Source organism: Tupaia chinensis, unplaced genomic scaffold (genome assembly GCF_000334495.1).
Source record: "Tupaia chinensis unplaced genomic scaffold, TupChi_1.0 Scaffold000451_2, whole genome shotgun sequence".
Taxonomy (NCBI): Eukaryota; Metazoa; Chordata; class Mammalia; order Scandentia; family Tupaiidae; genus Tupaia; species Tupaia belangeri.
Genome location: NW_006159958.1, coordinates 766,205 through 773,702, shown reverse-complemented (window position 1 = coordinate 773,702; position 7,498 = coordinate 766,205). Strand labels below are relative to the sequence as shown.

The following is a 7,498-nucleotide window of genomic DNA, read 5'->3' as shown; positions in this document are numbered from 1 at the left end:
GGGCGGCCGCGGCGCGGACGCTGACGTCGGAGCCCACCTGGATCCCGACGCCGAGGCCGCTCCGCTGCTGATCGGGAGGCTCCGGGCCGGGTCGGGCCGGGCTCGCCGTGGCTGCGGACTGCGCCCCACGCTGCAGGACCTGGCTCGGGGCCCGGCGGCACCGCATCCCGCTGCCCCCACTGCACGGATAGTGGATCCCGCATCCCCACCCGCTGCTCCACCTGCATCCGAACGGGAACCGCCGGGCCGAGAGCCCCACGTCCGAAGGCTGTGAGCTCCACGGGATGGGCTCCCAGCCCGCCGCTCAACAAGTCCCGAGTCCCTGCTGTGGACGGAAAACTAAGGGAACTCCGTTCGCTCAGTGCACTGTTAGCTTCATTCTCACAGGTTCCATTTTTACCAAGGTCTCCTGTGTCACTAGGTATCAATAGGTTTCTTCGTGGGGATTTTTTTTTGAAGAAGGTGCATGTCTACAGGTAGAATTCATTTGACAAACCCAACTATGTTTCTTACAGAAAGAGCCATCGATTAGACGGCCTCGACTCTTGAAAAACTAATGTCCTATTCTGCAAAAAACATTTTCGAATCGTTCCAACCGGCTGAAGTTGGGTCATCGTGGCCCCTTGAAATATCTCCATTGGAATCCAGCGACATTGGCATTGGTCAGAGCGAAAACACGATCATGATCAATTCACTTTCTCCTGTCTATTGTTTTATGCTTATTTTCCCAGCAAAACAATGGAGAGAGTACAAAAAGCAGCAGTGCTTTTATCCCAGGACCGTAATTAATACATGCAAACAATAGGTCTATATACATAGGTAGGAGCAGGAAACCTCCTCACTCATTCACTCACGGAAGGAGGATGCGTGGTTGTCGGCATAGCTAAGGTTTCTGGGCCAACCTATTCTTAAAGTTTTCTTTTTCTGCCTTAAAGATATTATTGTACACGGTCGTGATGTCGACTGCTGTCTGTCATCGGAGCACACACATGTGGTCCACTGCAGGGAAAAAAGTCCACACACCGAGATGCTCATCAGTGAGGTCCATTGTCTAAGATGACTTTCTCATTCCCATCTTGGCTAGTCATTCTGTACAATTAAGTGTAGCTGCTGGCTACGGTTAACTCAGCTGGCCACAGTTCAAAAAGGGTACAGGAAAAAAAAGGCATTTCATCAAAGCAATGTTTCTAACATAAACTCAGACGTATAAATGGCTCTTAGGAATGTTGTCCCCAATTTTAATTGTCATTCACCGAGTAAAAAAAAATACACAGTTGAGTTGATTAAAGTCACACGTTTTAAAATCACATGATTGATCAACTACTATCAGAAGGGTCTTTTTTTCAAGACTCGTGCTTTTTTCTGTGTTCAGTTTATTTTTGCTGAATACAAGGCACGCTGTTAAAATTCGTTAAGAAGTATCTGCACCACTAAAAGATCGAAAACATAAAAGCATTTTGTATTTCTCTGTTTACATGCCAATGTAACCAAACCTTTTCATTTAAATATTTCAATATAAATTTAGGATTAGGATGTTTGAATCTCTTGATACTTGAAGGAGTGTAAAATTTGCAAAAGTGCAGCCTTCTATTTTTTTTCTGTCAAATATAAGCCTACTGAAAAATTGCCAGGTGAGTAGCCTTAAAACAAGTTAGTTGGGTTTTACCAAATTGCTCAGAATTTTTATTTTTTTAAAACAGATTGTTCTCATTTTCTCACCAAAAACATGAGTTGATCATTGCTATGAAATGAAGACAAATACTATCACCAAAGCAAAGAGAAGCACAGCATCAAAACACCTAATGAGTTGGTAAATAAGTGATTTTTGTAAAAAAAAAAAAAAATAATAATTTAAAAAAGGAAACAACCTTGGGCAATAGATTTCATAGAAAGTACTTGGTTATCTTTACACCTTTTCTTTCAAGAGCCAGCCCGCTGTGTTTGACATAAATTATATCATTTTGTGAAACTGTGACAAATGGTTCTAAATTTTAGTCTGTGTTCCTAGAGAGGGAAAGGGTCTCCAGCTGGCTTAACGGAGAAGCTGTTACTTGCCCTAATATCATACCACTGGTATATCAAGCAGTGGCCTCACAGACCTGAACGTAAAACACCCTTCCCTAAAACACAAGCTTTTCAATTACCTGCAGGCAAAAAAAAAAAAAAAAAAAGAATGCCTAGATTGTTTTCGCACTTCAGACAGAAACATTAATCAAGCCAGCATTATAAAGAAGGTCCGTTGAGTTCACTTTTTTGGATACTTAACTCTATCAAATCCATTAATTAAACATTTATTGAGCGCCTAAGACAATGAGCTTCTTTTTAGAGACAGGGGAAAGGATGACTGGCTTCTTTTGATTAGGTCCCTTAAATTCATGTAAAATGGTAACTGAATCAACCCGACTTGGAAATAAGCAGAAATGGTAGAAAACAAGCTGTGAAACTAGGGTGCGGTCTCCTTCGGACTCTATAGCCTAATCCCTTTGGGGAGAATTTCCTCCCAGCAGAAAGGTAAGACTCAATAATATTCCGTGCATTTCAAAACAGTAAATCCCGACTCTCCAAGAAGGCCTGTTAAAAATATGTCTTTATGACAACGTGAGAACACCGGGCCATAATCAGGATCAGCTTTTCATTTAGCAGTTCATCAAGAGGGCTATTTATGGATTGGGACTTTTGATTTGCAATACATCATCTCAGGGTTCAGTGTTATCTTTTGATTTCTTTCCAGCTGAACAGGCTAAGTAGTTGTAAATGCCTCTTGTCAGACTACATGGTTGGCTATTCTCACACACAGAAGTAATCTAGGAACCCACTGCGCAAATTCGGCCGAGAGCCACTGTGGTAAGCTTGCAGCCGATGTGTACTGCAGAGCAAGGGAGGGGGTGGCGAAGGTGGCGGAGGCGATGGGCATGGTGGTCGTGGCAAGGGCTACCGTGGTAGTCCCGTTCCTGGTGGTTTCACTTATGCCAGGGACACCCTTCAGGCTTGGAGGTAAGTGTTCGCAAGGCCTTCATTGGTTTGTCTTACTAAGGAAGTTCGTTTCATGGCTACCATAGCAAGTGTGAAGGGAAAGCAATGGAGACATTATCCATGATATTCACAGAACACACAGGTACCTGTTTCTCAGTGTTTCTAAGAACTAAGACAAATCCCGCCGCATTGCTAAGAAATCATGCCTCAAAGACACACCCTCCCTGATACACGCGTGCACACACACACACACCACACACACACACCCCTCTATTAAAAATTTCAAAATGGTTGCAGATATTTCATTCACAAGAAGGTGAAAGGCGTTTCCCATCGCAAGAAGGATTAACTTACCAAAGGATTCTGGGACTGCAGATGTATACTGCGGCAAAATCCTAAATTCATCGAAAAAAAAAATCATTTCTGGACTCCAGCTGCTAAAAATAATAGAATTATAGTAAATCATGGATAAGATTAAAACAAGCCATTTTCACATTCCAAAGTGCTCAGGAAAAAAAAAAAAAAAGATTCTTTTAACTCATTTCTTAAACAATGCAAATTTTCAAGTAGCTTTTCTTTCCAGAGCACGCAGCGCCATGAAATCGATAATTTTTGATCTTTTGGTTAGTAGGCAACATGGTGAGCTATTGCAGGGGACTGCAGGCAGCAGACATGTTCTTGTCAGCTGAAAATTTTCATATTGTTTTTGAATCCATTGAGATTTGTAGATGTGATGTCACCAGTTTTTTTTGTTTTAGCCCACACTGGGCTATAGGGACGCAAACCCTCAGTTTATCGACATATGCTTGTCTATTGCTTTCTATATTATCAAAAACAGGGAGTCTTACTGGATCCCAAACAAAAAATTATGTAAAAGGAGTGGCTGGTGTGATTATAATCCCATCATGCAGGGTCCACGGTTCCCATTTACTGAAATTTCGCAGAGGGCAACTTCTTAAGAACATCCCTGCTGTGCAGAGTGAAAAGCATGAACAAACCAAAGACAGAATTCATCTGTGTTTATATTTTACAAACAATGAAAAACCTACTCTTTGTATGCCTTTTTTCCCCACCTTATTATTTCATGAAAACTGCAGCATTTTCCCCGCCCCCATCCAAACACTCACCACCCCAGCTCTGCAGTATTCCGTCCCTCTTTTGCTTCTCCTTCGCCTTCTTTTTCGCTTTCACAAATTCTGCACGCGCCATCTTTGTGTGGGGTGATTCTTTGCTAATTTCAGTTACCCATTCTCTTACAAATCAGTTCAGAAATAGAAAATTATCCTGTGCTTTGGGGCTTAATTTGCTTAAATTTCTTTCAGTCTTCCCTTCTGACATAGAAAAATGGAAACGACAGGGTGGGGGGGGAGAGCCAAAAAAAAAAAAAAAAAGATATTTCTATTATTGCCATAACCTGTTGTATACAGTGGTGATAAAAATATTATTAACATAATAGCAACAGCTGCAGCCTGAATAGAAGCTATGAGATAATTAATGTGCTACAACAAATTAATTTGCTGCAGGTGCTTCTGCTGTGAACTGAGTAACCCATGCCATATAAAGTCTAAATACAATTATGATTCCCCCCCCACACTAAAACAAAATACTGAGCAAAATGTCCTGTTCGGTAAATACGCCTATTGTCAAAACAAAAAACCCTCCCTAGTCCTTTTTGTCCTCCCCCCCACCCCCCTGCACCTACTCATCCTAAATGGTTTAGTCATCAGTGGGTAAGTACGGAGTTGCATCGGGTATTAGTCTGTATTAGAGTGTATCTACTAGGGAGTAGACTATGGCATTTTTAGATGTATGGAGGTTTTCTGCCATGTCTTATCTGTAAAACATATGGACAAGCTATGAATTTCCTTTTAAAAATAAAAATGCTTTATAATATGTAAGAACTATATTGGCTTTAGGACAAAAATTAGATACATCCATATGTGTAACTGTAAGAAAAGTGTTAAGCAGTTCCGTATCTAAACTAATATTTTTTTAAAAAATCATCTATCTCATAAAAGAAGTGTGTTTATAGTGTGGCGTTCTTTGTTGATAGGAAAGAGATTTTTTTTTTACTTTCACTTGCTGTCCAGTTGAGTGTTTATGGAGAATAGTGACTGGTTATATCACAAGTGTGCGCCAGAAATACTTTGTATCAGGGAACACAGGCAGGGGCCTGGAAAAGGTCACAGTGCCAGAAGCAAATGTCCATTTTCTCTTTTGCATCATTCAGCAAAAAAATAACTTCGGGCCTAGAAAAGTAGAGGAACATACAGATTGAATTTTTTTTTTTTTTTAACTACTTGGCTGAACAGTTCTCCTAGATTAAGGATGGAATCATTTCTAATTTTTTCCCCAGTAATGCTGGGAGAAATGACACTTTTGTTTGTATTGCCCCCTTCATTTTTTTGTTTGTTAAAGAGATAAAAAGAAAAAAAAAAAAAGAATTGTATCATGGTCAAATTTTTAAGGCTATTAGGTATTAAAACTTATCCTATTGGGTGATTTTAACATTTCGTTCTATATCTTACAATAGTTTATACAACGCACAGATTTTTTAATAGCATTTTGATAGAGCTTTGTAGAAATTTTAATTCTAGGAGAAGGTATACAATTATTCAATCAGAATTTTGATTCTAGCTATACCCAAATGGGACATTGCATTTGCAGGAGTGTTCTTTAAAATGTATTCTATTTCAAATATTCTTTGTGGGTGAAGAAGCACCACTCTTAGTCGTCCCCGTTTTATATACAGAGGTACCGCAGGTTTGTCACACGGTTTCTCGTGCAGCGGCGGGCGTGCGTTTTACTCCATCTTTCTTTTGTTTAATCCCACGCTTTTTCTTCATAATCCATTTTCAAATCTGCTCATGTTTTGCATTTACAATGACAAAATCTGGGCTGGGGGGAAAAGCAAAAGATCCAAAGGCCATATATAAAAGAGCAGAGACAAATAGCCAGTTCTTTGATAAAAATAAGAAAAGTTGATAGGTATGGAATGTATACATCTCCGCTGGGATTTACTAGTCATTTTCCTATCAGCTGACAATGTCATTTCTACCCAGACGGAACTCTCTGAAATCACATCGTTTCGTAATTACAAAATCAATTTGAGAACCGAAGAAAAGTGCTTTAATTGCTGTTGCTTTGAGGACTTGCCCATTCAAAATGTTTTCCTCTCACTGTGAAGTTCATTGGAAACTAAATTTTATTAGAAATCAAGATATTAACTATCTAACGCACATACTCCTCTTTCCTATTAATGTTCTCTTTTTGTAGCAAACTCATCCCATCCCTTTCACCCCTCCCTCAGGTGCTTTATTTTTCACAACCTTTAGTCTAGGTTGTTCAGTTCAAGTGACATGGTGCGGGTTTGGAACAATAAAAATGGTAGTTGTCCATAAGTCAGATTGTTTTGAGGGTGGTTATATAGGAAAAGCTAACCAGTAGAAGTAAGTTGATTCTGTTTTTGACTATTTAATTCCATCATACTGCAGTTTATACTGAGCTCCTCTTCTAAAAATAAACATTTCTGAAGATTTTAATTGTGTCGCCTTCTTAGTAATATAATTTTGTAATGCCTCCCTCAGGTGTAAATTTATTTAATATGTATGTACCACTGTTAACACATATATTACATATCAAGGAAGCTTGACTTCTTTTTTGTTGTTGTTGTTTTAAGGTAAAAAGTATATATAATTGTAGTATTTTACTTTCTCATGCCAGCTCAGCCTCATGTGTACTTTCTGGGTTACATTTATTCTACTCAGCATCACGGTTCTAAAATTCTGAAATCTTTACCATCAACGATGTCATCCATTCTGAATTGGTGTAATTTTGTTTTTTAAAACTAAAAGAGCGTTCTTTATTGTTGTTGCTGATTCTTGCAGGATCCTTTAGGGACTTATGCCTGGACCCTTTCTATTAACTGACTTTAATTAAACCTCCTCTGGTCAAAACTGCCATTCTAGCCAAGGTACCTAAAATAATACTGATTTTTGGAGCGTCTCGCATCACCATTTTCTCTTGATGTTTAACTGTTTTCTGTGTTATGTACAGATATTCTCTGCCTTCCGCTTCTTTAATACTGTTTTAACAAGGAAGTGTTGACAAAGGATAAGACTGTCTTTTCAGTGTCAAAAGATTCCAAGATACTGCCTTTAGTAATAGTTGTGGTATCCCTTGACAGAATCTACATGCAAAAAGCTACTATAAATTCAGTATTGATTTGAAAGGAATTTATGTTTTATTAGTTCCAGAGAATCTCCATGAATTTGAATACTGTTTGCAAACGTCGTGAAAGACTCACATCTCAGTGGATGGGCAATGTTTAGGGCCCATGTGGGGCCTGGGAACCCTGTTGAACTTGGTAGTTAGGAAGCCACTGCAGTAAGGAATCCAGGAAATACCAACCCCACTGAGTCTCTGCGTTGCCTCTGCAGTAGCAGTCACAGCGATGGTAGTGAGAGTCACAGTGGTGAAAATGCTATCTTCCATTTGTTTCGATTCTGCTGGGGCCAAGGCTTAC

The 7,498-nt window shown here is 39.6% G+C and overlaps 2 long non-coding RNA genes across 2 annotated transcripts; one reads left to right on the top strand and one right to left on the bottom strand.

Annotated features, from left to right (window-relative positions):
* Nucleotides 1-6: 6 nt before the first annotated feature.
* Nucleotides 7-697, top strand: LOC114009065 (uncharacterized). The gene is made up of 2 exons (XR_003550537.1): nt 7-421; nt 516-697. It is a non-coding gene; the product is annotated as an uncharacterized LOC114009065 (long non-coding RNA).
* Nucleotides 698-2,639: 1,942 nt separating this feature from the next.
* On the bottom strand, nt 2,640-4,283 carry LOC102472437 (uncharacterized). Its single transcript, XR_001370895.2, has 3 exons — nt 4,101-4,283; nt 3,328-3,368; nt 2,640-3,050 (listed from the first exon to the last, which is right to left on the bottom strand). It is a non-coding gene; the product is annotated as an uncharacterized LOC102472437 (long non-coding RNA).
* Between the last annotated feature and the right edge of the window lie 3,215 nt (nt 4,284-7,498).